The following is a 12108-nucleotide window of genomic DNA, read 5'->3' as shown; positions in this document are numbered from 1 at the left end:
TAAATTCCAGGTGAAGTAGTGTTGGTGAGGCAGCGTCTCACCAGCGCCGGCACATTAACATTAAATCTTTGTTGGACCAAACATTCCATGATTGCAATGGCACAGGAACTTTGGTGAACAAAGAAACTACGTCGAAACTAACGAGCATATCACTTGAGGACAGTGATATGTCCTTAATTAACAATACCAAGTGAGCTGAGTTAAGTACAGAAGAGGTGGTCTTACCAGTGAATGGCTGCAAGGTCTCAGACGGATATCGGGACAGTTTGTCGGTGGGTGATTCAATGGTGGAGACGATGGGACGAAGGGGTGGTACCTTCTTTGTGGATTTCTGGTAAGCCATACAATCTGGGTGGTCTAGCAGCTGAGAGTTTAAAGGAAAACCGCTTGGTTTGTTCAATTAATGAAGCCGAATCAGTGATGATACTGTTCGTTTTTGGTAGGATCTCTTAAATTTTTGTATAGCTACTATTATTAAGTAGGTCTTGAATTTTGTTATTGTGTAATAATCTTCCAGGAGACGGCTTCGGAATCAGTCCTTTTTATTTCCACTCCACCATACACTTTCCTCACTCACTCTCCGTTGCTGGCAGACAACGGAGAGAGGACAGACTACGCACGAAGTCCCCTCCGCGCACGTGGCAACCCGAAGTCCCCTCCGCGCACGTGGCAACCCGAGGCCCCGTCCGCGCGTGACCCTGCTCTCGTTAGTTGCAGTCTGCTCGCGATCGTTCCCTCTCGCTCGCTCTTAAGACCTTCGTCACGTGGTTCCCCCAGCCAATCGTGTATGGACAGCTTCGACCCTTCTCAATGGTTCCCTGTCAATCCCGGGACCACGCCCCTCATCTGGCTCCCCATTAGCTGGGGCCCCGAATGGCTAGGCCAGGGGTCGGCAACCAAAATAACAAGAAGAGCCATTTCTTTCCAATTCGGTACAAAATTCAGTATTTCAAGAGCCGCAATGCATCTGAGTACATACTGTACATACTGTACATATCGTCAAGAAGCAGCCCGTAAAGAGCCGCATGCGGCTCCGGAGCCGTAGGTTGCCGACCCCTGGGCTAGGCCAATCACTTCTGATGACCTGTCGTGATGACGCATGGGCCATGGTCCCAATCTCAACCCTTATTGGCTACGAGCAGGACCGGCAAGCCAATCCCCACGTGAACCCTCTATGGCTGTTATTACAATTGTATACGGGTTTGTCTATGATGACTGTTGCATTGCCCTTGTCGGCTGAGAGGATGACAATATCATCCCTCTTTTTAAATTGAGATAGCTCAAAACGCTCATCCTTACTTCACCTGAGGATGGCTGTTTGTGTTGTGGCCGAAACGTCGTGAGAATTGTATTATGTTTTATTTTTATTATTTTATTTCCCTTCTACGTGACTTTACCAAAAGATCCAAGAGTATTACAGCCCATTTTCAGTCCGCTGCTGGATGAACGCCTCCTGCCCGTGCTATCTGGGTTATATGGGTTGTTTGACAAATCCCTTACCATGGTGGTGGGTTCAGGTTGGTGGTGGGTTCAGGTTGGTGGTGGGTTCAGGTTGGTGGTGGGTTCAAGTTGGTGGTGGGTTCAAGTTGGTGGTGGGTTCAGGTTGGTGGTGGGTTCAAGTTGGTGGTGGGTTCAAGTTGGTGGTGGGTTCAGGTTGGTGGTGGGTTCAGGTTGCTGGTGGGTTCAGGTTGGTGGTGGGTTCAAGTTGGTGGTGGGTTCAAGTTGGTGGTGGGTTCAAGTTGGTGGTGGGTTCAGGTTGGTGGTGGGTTCAAGTTGGTGGTGGGTTCAAGTTGGTGGTGGGTTCAGGTTGGTGGTGGGTTCAGGTTGGTGGTGGGTTCAAGTTGGTGGTGGGTTCAAGTTGGTGGTGGGTTCAAGTTGGTGGTGGGTTCAAGTTGGTGGTGGGTTCAGGTTGGTGGTGGGTTCAGGTTGGTGGTGGGTTCAAGTTGGTGGTGGGTTCAAGTTGGTGGTGGGTTCAGGTTGGTGGTGGGTTCAGGTTGGTGGTGGGTTCAAGTTGGTGGTGGGTTCAAGTTGTTGGAGGGTTCAGGTTGGTGGTGGGTTCAAGTTGGTGGTGGGTTCAAGTTGGTGGTGGGTTCAGGTTGGTGGTGGGTTCAGGTTGGTGGTGGGTTCAAGTTGGTGGTGGGTTCAAGTTGTTGGTGGGTTCAGGTTGGTGGTGGGTTCAGGTTGCTGGTGGGTTCAAGTTGGTGGTGGGTTCAGGTTGGTGGTGGGTTCAGGTTCGTGGTGGGTTCAAGTTGGTGGTGGGTTCAAGTTGTTGGTGGGTTCAGGTTGGTGGTGGGTTCAAGTTGGTGGTGGGTTCAAGTTGGTGGTGGGTTCAGGTTCGTGGTGGGTTCAAGTTGGTGGTGGGTTCAAGTTGGTGGTGGGTTCAGGTTGGTGGTGGGTTCAGGTTGGTGGTGGGTTCAAGTTGGTGGTGGGTTCAGGTTGGTGGTGGGTTCAGGTTGGTGGTGGGTTCAAGTTGGTGGTGGGTTCAGGTTGGTGGTGGGTTCAGGTTGGTGGTGGGTTCAGGTTGGTGGTGGGTTCAAGTTGGTGGTGGGTTCAAGTTGGTGGTGGGTTCAGGTTGGTGGTGGGTTCAAGTTGGTGGTGGGTTCAGGTTGGTGGTGGGTTCAGGTTGGTGGTGGGTTCAAGTTGGTGGTGGGTTCAGGTTGGTGGTGGGTTCAGGTTGGTGGTGGGTTCAAGTTGGTGGTGGGTTCAAGTTGTTGGTGGGTTCAAGTTGGTGGTGGGTTCAGGTTGGTGGTGGGTTCAGGTTGGTGGTGGGTTCAAGTTGGTGGTGGGTTCAGGTTGGTGGTGGGTTCAGGTTGGTGGTGGGTTCAAGTTGGTGGTGGGTTCAAGTTGGTGGTGGGTTCAGGTTGCTGGTGGGTTCAAGTTGGTGGTGGGTTCAGGTTGGTGGTGGGTTCAGGTTGGTGGTGGGTTCAAGTTGGTGGTGGGTTCAGGTTGGTGGTGGGTTCAGGTTGGTGGTGGGTTCAAGTTGGTGGTGGGTTCAAGTTGTTGGTGGGTTCAGGTTGGTGGTGGGTTCAGGTTGGTGGTGGGTTCAGGTTGCTGGTGGGTTCAGGTTGCTGGTGGGTTCAGGTTGGTGGTGGGTTCAAGTTGGTGGTGGGTTCAGGTTGGTGGTGGGTTCAAGTTGGTGGTGGGTTCAGGTTGGTGGTGGGTTCAAGTTGGTGGTGGGTTCAAGTTGGTGGTGGGTTCAGGTTGCTGGTGGGTTCAAGTTGGTGGTGGGTTCAGGTTGCTGGTGGGTTCAAGTTGCTGGTGGGTTCAGGTTGGTGGTGGGTTAAAGTTGGTGGTGGGTTCAGGTTGCTGGTGGGTTCAAGTTGCTGGTGGGTTCAAGTTGGTGGTGGGTTCAAGTTGGTGAAGGATGGGCCCAGAACTGGTTCATATATCACTCACCACTGATATTAGCCATGGCTGATTAATCAGACTCTCAGTTCGCTGGGTTCATTGTGCGATGCGCTGGCTAACCACTGTGCCACCGCTCCACCCAACTGGGCAGTTGTCTCCAGGGAAATTTAAATTAGCACGGTATGCACTTGGAACATTTTGAAACACCGATCATACTTTTTGGCAGTGGTTATGTTGGCTTATTTGCTCAACCTACCTCCGTTTAAGAGTAGAGGAATCTATAGGGAAAATTCCACTTCCTACAGTACCATGGGATCAGGCTCCCAGTTCTCGCTCACTGTTCATAGGAATGACGCGGCATTGCCCTTTGAGCTTTCTCATCTGAAAAGCAATCCCGGGCAAAAGTCTGTTGTGCTGGGTATTACCTAGAAATACTCTCCACATTGGTCAAACAGTTCGCAATATATCACGGAGACAGGCAAACACAACAATGACGGCGTTTTGTGTATGGGCACATTGTGACCTTGAACTATGACCTTCAAATATAATCCCGGGCGGCCAGAGGATGGTACAGAGAGAAATCGAGATAAATAATTAGATTAGGGCCTTTCACCTTTCGTGGTGGAGAGCGGTAATTGATTGACTATTGTGACAATCAATTATAAAAAGTAATTTTAACTGATTAATCAATTAATCATGCTCACCCATTATATGAGGTGGTATGCACGGGATGTTCAAACTGTGTGGAATGCAGTGTTACAAATGCACGGGTATGATTTAATTAAAAATTCTAAATAATTAATTTTACACCGATTGTGTTTTGTGATTAGGACAATAGAAACCTTTCCTGAATATTATTCTGAGAACGTTTTTAAACACGTGGTATATTTACGTTCAACATTTCGTCATACATTTGCAAATCACGACTTCTATAGCATGTTTTTTTTCTGCTCCTGTAAACACGGTAGAAAAATCTCCTCCCCCATTAATTATTCGAGTTTTGGGCATTGCCATCATCCCTCTGGGGTAGATAAAACGAGTACCAGAGGAGTGAGCATCGCTGCAGTGCTCATCTGAGCAGCAGAAAATCACTGAGATTGTTTTACTAAGGCATTTTTTAACAACTCATAATTTTGGGGGTGGGGTGGGCGTGCCGACGCTTTTCACTTCAATGGACAAGTCCTCTTTCACTGCATAAACGGCATGTGGTGGCTGATGCCTTTAGTAACACGCAGCTTGCATGGCCATGACGAATGCGTGTAATGTGTATTGCATGGCGTAAGTATTGATGCTCGAGTTATCTGTATTGGCCATACCGGCTATTGGCAAACTCGGATAAACTATCTGCAGTCTGGCTCGTTTAGCTGTGGAGGTCAGTACGAACCCTGTTATATATATGTGTGTGTGTATATAAATACAAAACCGAAGAGTGTGCAAAGAGGCATTTAGCGATGTATTGGCCATACCGGCTATTGGCAATCTAAGATAAACTAGCTACAGTCTGGCTCGTTTAGCTGTGGAGGTCAGTACGAACCCTGTTATTTATATATATATGTTAGTGTATATATATACAAAACCGAAGAGTGTGCAAAGTGGCATGCACGGAATGGCATTGAGAGACATAAAGGGGAAGATGTCGATGAGAGATCGTATGGAGGTTAAATACATCATTCAAACTGTTCAGGGAAGTAATTGGGCCTGGACAGGACAAAGCCGCCGGAGGGAATGATGGACGGTGGTCATCAGGGCCATGGAGTGGCCGCTGAGGAACGGAACGCGTCGGAGAGGACGTCCGCTGACGAGTTCGTGCGATGAAATCAGTCCGTGCACACTTTACAATCTAGATTTGAATCTTTCGTGACTGCAGGAATCCATGCTCTCTGGCTCTTTCACTTTACACTTTTTTGTATCTTACGAGCTAAGTCACACCGAGCTACATGGCTATTGTCAGAAGCGACCGGGCCGTCGAAAATGATCGCTCGACTCAGTGGGCTCATCACGTGGACATTTATAGCAGCCAAACACTCTAAACGCGTGATGTTGATTCTAAATATGGAGGGAAAAACCCGGGGGAAAATCCACGGGGAGAGAGAGAGAGAGACAAGCAAACTCCAAATATACAGCAGCAGGCGTCAGGGTCGGAATCTAACCCACGACCTCCTCCATCCCAGCTGAGGTAGTTAACATGTCACCACCGCAGCGCTCGGTGGGTTGTTTCATCGCCGCATCATGAACAGGGGTGGCAGCGGCTTTGGAAGGCCTTTATCCGGCAATGGATTGACCACAGTCAGGGCAAGTGGGGGCTGACAGCAGTTGGCAAGTGATATCTGAACCACTCTTTGGTTCTTTCGGTAAAAGTGACGTATAAAGATAAAATAATAAATTTCATACTAGCATACGACGTTTCGATTGCAACACAAGCAATCATCATCAGGTATAAATGAAATAGAAACACAAATCTAGTCTACTTAGAAATGTAATGTAATACAACAGAGAGTGGGATAACATAACAGTCAACACCCTACCTGGTTGATTACATTCTTCCTGAGAATGTTAAATTTGAGAGAGAGATAAAGCACAGAACCAGAAACATATAGACAGACATATAAGCAGACAGATATCACAGAGATACATAGAGAGGGAACAAACATAGGCACACAGAGAAAGCCACGTCTCTGTGTCGAGGCCTTAAATAGAGAGAGGGGGCGGGGGCGGATAGATGAACCAGTCCGGCCACCAACCCATAATGACAAGTGTAGTTAAGTATGTTCAAACAACCTGCATGAACGACACAGCATGGCGAGGCCTTCATCCAGCAGTGGATTTACAACGGGCTCTAAATGATATTACTGTGGTACGTAAGTTAATGCTCGGGGAGCTGCGGTGCAGTGGTTGACACACTTCGCAATGAATCCTGGCTTGAGTTAGATTCCTGGTCACGGTTGACATCAGTGGCAGGATGTTAACTATCTCACCTGGTGTACAGGAGGTCGAGGGTTCGATCCCGACCTGACGTCTGTTTATTGGGAGTTTGCGTGTTCTCACCGTGGTCACGTGGATTTTTCTCCGGGTCCTCTGGTTTTTCCTTCCACATTTAGAAGCATGCGTTTAGAGTATTTGCCTGCTATTTTGATTTGATTTATTAGCTATTTTTCTATAAGCTATTTTTCTATCTACGTGACTTTACCGAAATAACCAAAGAGTATTTGGCTGCTATACATTCCACATGGGATATAGACTGAATATCTAAACAATTATAGATAAGGGAAGATGTCACAAAGAGAGATGCTTTCTCCATCCGTAGTAATTGTATATAGCTCAGTGGGCCTTACCTGGTATTTATGAAAAAATTGAACAGAGTAGAATTGTATCTTGTGTTAATTTAATGGCAGTGAATCTGGCACAAAACTAAGTAATCAAACACTTCACTGCATTTCACTGTAGCACTGTATATAACTGACCTTCAATTTGGTCAAATTCACTGCTCTGATACTGTTTTCGGTCGCTGGGGTTGAAATTAATTGGAATTCGATACAATATCTGGACAATCACCCAGAAATGTCTATTTTACCATAATGTAGAGAGATAAATTAGACATACCTTTTGTCTCAAGTGCAGAATAAATAAATAAAGACACCAAATGCACTTTGTTGCTGCGTAGAATTATTTATTAGATTCACTTTCAATAGAGAAACGTCAAACTTAAAGCGAATTTTCGAAATCAAAATTATTTCCGCTCGACCTTCTGCGTGAATGTAACAATCCACCCGCTCATGAATATTAATGATGGGGGGGGGGCATGTGGAGTGACGTCACGCACGTTACACACAAACATACATTCTTGGCTCATTATCGTAGTAACGTACATGATCTCAAATGTACAACACCCCGTGGATTCGCATTGTTTGTATCAACCATGAAAAATGTAAAGCTCTGGAAATAAAAAAAAGTAGTCTTTTGTAGAGCAACGTTAGCATGCCTTGTCTTAATTGCATCTGAATGGCTTCACTGTTAATTATAATCATCGGTCTTGCCTTTAACAGACGAAACTAATCCTTGAATAAGTAAAATTCTTTCGACACACACGGCAGCATTTGCTCTTTGTCCTATTTTTCCATTCCAGGCCCAGATGCCTTCTGACACTGTTAAGAGAAATAAAATCACAACCATAACAACAACAACAACACAATCGGGCTTGACACCAGTACCGACACTTTGATCGAACGGCACGCGATCATCGTGGGCTTGCTTAGTAAAACGAGTGGTGGGGAAGTGGTGCTTTTGCGACGAAAGTAAATAACACTGGTCAACAAAAGAAAATACATTTTTTTCTGGCCTGGACTTTTGCAGCTGCTTTAGACTAATTTCAGGGTGCTGATTCCAAATCTGATCTCAGATTTGCTCGATCACATCTCATTTTATGCTATCGGCATACCCCATTTTCATTGATTTTACCCGAAATTAACTCTGTCACTTATGATTGCAAGTTGTTGCGAGTCAGTGACTGCTTTAGTGTTAAAATATGGTGCTGTATTTTTAGGATAGTGTGTTTATAATATAATTTTATTTAGATATCCACATCTATTTAATATTTTTCTTCAGCAGTTTTTATTGAAAATGCAATATTTGATATCTCAAAAACCTGATGTGATAGACAAAAACTGATGCCAGATTTGGAATCAGCACCCCAAATTTACCTTAAAACCGTTGGAATACCTTATGCCAGAAAAAGTGTGTTGTTGACCAGTGTTATTCATCGTCATCCAAAGATGCGTGCAGGAAGGTGCTCAGCGTTATTAGGCTTCTGGCTACGGGCACAGGCAACTGTTCATCTTGCCGCATCAAAGTTGCTTTGCACAGAAAATGACATGCTCAGCCAAAACCGCGTTTGCTGTCGCACGCACGCACGCACTCCCAGTTTAAGAAACAAACACACACACACACACACGGACCGTGCGATCTTGCCACACGAGCACCCGCACGGATGTCGATGTGCGCAACTATGGGAGCATGTTGCATCGTCGCTGGCGCGTCTCTAAAGCGTTACCCCATGAGGGCCCTCCGCCACACCCAGACCGGATGTACATGTCTGCCAATCAATAGATGCCTCCCTCTTATGTTGCCGTAAAATGCCAATTTACATCTCTGTTAGGCATTGCAGTCTATGTGATGATGATAATGATAATGTGGATAATCGGTATTCAAAGTCGAAGTGATGTTGTGATAGAATGAGCCTTGAGGTATTGGTGGTTCATCCTCCGGTTTACAGCTCTGTGTCAGTGGTGGAAATTCCACATTTCTATGGCGGGTGGAAGGTCTCTACCCAGCATAACTACCACTGAGTAGGATAAATGCTGTTGACTTCCCCACAAAAGTAATCCATCTTCTTGGTTCTTTCAGTAAAGTCACGTAGAATGGAAATAATAAAATAATAAAAATAAAACATTATAAAATAATTCTCACGACGTGTCAAGAAGACAGACTCTGTCTTCTCGACAGACCTGTTCTCCACCTGAGGACGGCTGCTTGCGTTGTGGCCGAAACGTCGTGAGAATTATTTATTACGTTTTATTTGTATTATTTTATTATTTCCATTCTACGTGACTTTACCGAACGAACCAAGAACATGAATCCCTGCAGTCACGAAAGCTTCAAATCGAAATTTAATTTAATCCACCCTGGGTAGATGATGGGCTGAGTCAACCTCCAAGCCAAGGATGTGAACTCGCAACCATCCCATAGCGAGTCGCTCGCTCTACCGCTGTGCCACCGCCACCTGCCTGGGTTACTCTGCACTCTACCTGCTCGGGCTACGGCGATTGTGCCGCGTGGCTCTCCGATGCGTTGACGGGGTTTGTTGTCGCACCGCGTCCGACGTTGCGTTTCAAGCGCTGCTGGGAGCTTCTTCATAGCCGACGTTGGAAAGCGAATCTCTGTGTATGAAGTGTGAATGCGTCTTTGTCCGAAGAACTCATGCCAGGTCGCTCCACCTTGTTTCCAAACTTGTTGTTTGAAAGCTGGCGAAGTGTACTTTATGCCAACGGGGTTTGAGACGTTGAAAACAAATTGACCTTTGGCCTGATCATTTGGCACATCAGCACCCAGCGCTGCTCTAGCCTATCTACAAATTACGATACCCTACCACAATGTAAGCTACCGTTTACAAATCTCACAACGGACAGCGGTAATTATTGTTGTATCCCTTTTGCATCTACCGCATTTACGTTTCCCTTGCGAACATACTTTCCGACACAATAATCACAGTGTTTTTCCGTGTTAACGTTATTGTTGCAACATTGCATTAAGCATTATCTAATCTTATAACACACCACATCCGCAATTAATAAATAAACCCGTAAAAACTAAGTTTTTCACTCTAAATCCTTTATATGCGTGGCGGCTAGAGTCCTCTCATCCTCTCCCTTGAGATGGCTGCCACCTATGGGTCAGATGATTGTCTGCCAGCATTAAGCAATTGGTAGTTAAATATTTTAAAAAAATTCCCTAAACAGTGTAAAATTTTGGAAAAAATTTTTTCACGAAAATTAATTGTCACGCACAACGAGTCTGTGTGGAAAATGTCAGCTCGATTGGATCACGGGAAGTGGGTTAAAAAACGACCGCAAGATTTGCACGGTCGTAAGCAAGCAAGCACGCAAGCAAGCAAGCAAGCGAACTTAATATAAAGGATTTAAAAATAATCAAATCGCCGCGGGGGGTGAATAACCTCCGTCAAAGCAATTTACGGTTGTTGAGTCTCAACGGAAGGGTGCCGATTTGGCCCACGGCGACTGTCACTGGCCGCTCGAATTACGAAGGGGAACCCCGATGGCACGTGGCAAATGTCACCTTGCGAGCACTCAATGGCGAGCAAAGAAGCTTCGGCAATAAGGTGGAGAGTTTTTCCTTCCAACGGGTTCCCGCGGGCTTGGTGAAGGAGTGGCGGCCACAGGCCTCGTGGCCAACACCGTGACACGGTGGGCATCACTGCCCTAGGCCGTGGTGAAATCTTAATTCGAATGTAGAGCTACGACGTCGTCAAGTTACTGGTAGGAACCTCCTGGTTACACCAGCCCACAGGGAATTATTGTGTCCGTCGTGCAGGGAGGCGCTGGGTGAAGAGGGATGGGCTGGGTGGGTAGGGTGGGGCTGGGTGGGAAGAGGAGGGTGGGGAGGGGCTGGGTGGGGAGGGTGGGGAGGGGCTGGGTGGGGAGGATGGGGCTGGGTGGGAAGAGGAGGGTGGGGAGGGGCTGGGTGGAGAGGAGCTGGTCACCCCGTGGTGCCCTTATAAAACTCAACGTTTAACCTACTCACGCCGGCTTGTGCCCGCCCTCACAGTCGGGCATATTTGCGGAATACACCACGCCGCCGTTGACCCTGGCCATTGATTGAGCAACCCAACGTTCCTACCAGCTCCCTCCGCAGGAATGTGTTAATCACCCATTAATTTTACACGTAGGCTTTCACGGGCGATGTTATGATCCCCGATCAGTTTTATTGTTGGGTTAGAGCACGTGTATGTATAATGACACGTTTGAACTCAAACTTATTTCACACCTGATGATGCTGGTCGCGCAAAATTGCCAACACTGTTCTCGCTTTTCCAACGTTCCTCCTCCGATGTTGCTAAGAATAGAAACCAATCGGCATATTTGGTCACTTGACAACTTTGTTTGATCGGCTCTGTCGGGTGGTGGAGGGTTACCGTGGAAAAAAGGAGATCATACCTACACGATCTAACCCAAGATAAACTTATTATGATTCGATTAATTTGTTCGAAAAATATTGATCCTTAAGCTCACGATATACGAATCAATGTATATTTGAATTCGTATATATATGTTGAAAGTGATCGCTTCTTATGACACCTGCAGCCACAAGTGGCGGCGACATTCACCGCACTTTATATATATATATAAAAGAGAGAGTGATTCTTGGGATGAAGCACATTCCCAATAAAGATACGGGACACAGAGCTTGGGAGGTAGTCAGCGCACTTACAAAAAGAAGAAAGAGGCTTTACCCTTCACAATGAAATAATAATAACGAAGGGGTATTGCTATTCGCCTTTTGGCGTTGTTTGGTCTCTCGAGACGAGCAAGCTGTCCGTGGTGTAGGCCACTGTCAGTTTAAAGGACAATGCGTACGTTATTATCAAAGCATCTAGATTTAAAGCTTTCGTGACTGCAGGGATTCATCTTCTTGGTTCTTTCGGTAAAGACACGTAGAATGGAAATAATAAAATAATAAAAATAAAACATAATAAAATAATTCTCACGACGTTTCGGCCACAACAAGAAGCATATCTGTTCGCGTGTTTTACCACACGCACGTGTGGTTAATGCAGACCTGATGCCTTGTCATAGGAGTCCATTTTGGTGTTCGAACATCTTAACACTTTCTGTATTATTGCAATAAAGGGTTAAAGCCTGTTCTTGTTTTTTTCCATCATCTTACTGCTGGCACAAAGGGTCCCATAGTGTGTCCACTGTCAATGTGACGCAGTTGCATTTAATAACTAAATGAATGAACATTTTAAACAATGACTATATTTTACATACATTATTTCCTAACGTGGGTGTCACGGTCCGCCTCCTAGCGATCCGATTGATTGTTACATTTCAAGGTCGCAACTTGTAATTAAAAAAAAAATGTTAAACACGGTGGCGAATGTAGCAGCTTCTAGGAGCTGGAGGAGTCATGTGAACCCGGAAAACATACAAACATCTAAAAACATCGATTCACGATTCGATGCACGTT

At 46.1% G+C, this 12108-nt stretch overlaps 1 protein-coding gene across 3 annotated transcripts in view; it reads left to right on the top strand.

Annotated features, from left to right (window-relative positions):
• LOC133342361 (potassium voltage-gated channel subfamily H member 1-like) overlaps nucleotides 1-12108 on the top strand; it is a 149484-nt gene that overhangs the window by 26741 nt on the left and 110635 nt on the right. The gene's annotated exons all lie outside the window — the stretch shown is intronic.

The sequence above is a fragment of the Lethenteron reissneri genome, chromosome 14 (assembly GCF_015708825.2).
Source record: "Lethenteron reissneri isolate LAM-NWPU_2019-01 chromosome 14, ASM1570882v1, whole genome shotgun sequence".
Classification (NCBI taxonomy): domain Eukaryota; kingdom Metazoa; phylum Chordata; class Hyperoartia; order Petromyzontiformes; family Petromyzontidae; genus Lethenteron; species Lethenteron reissneri.
This window is presented reverse-complemented; position numbering and strand designations above follow the sequence as displayed.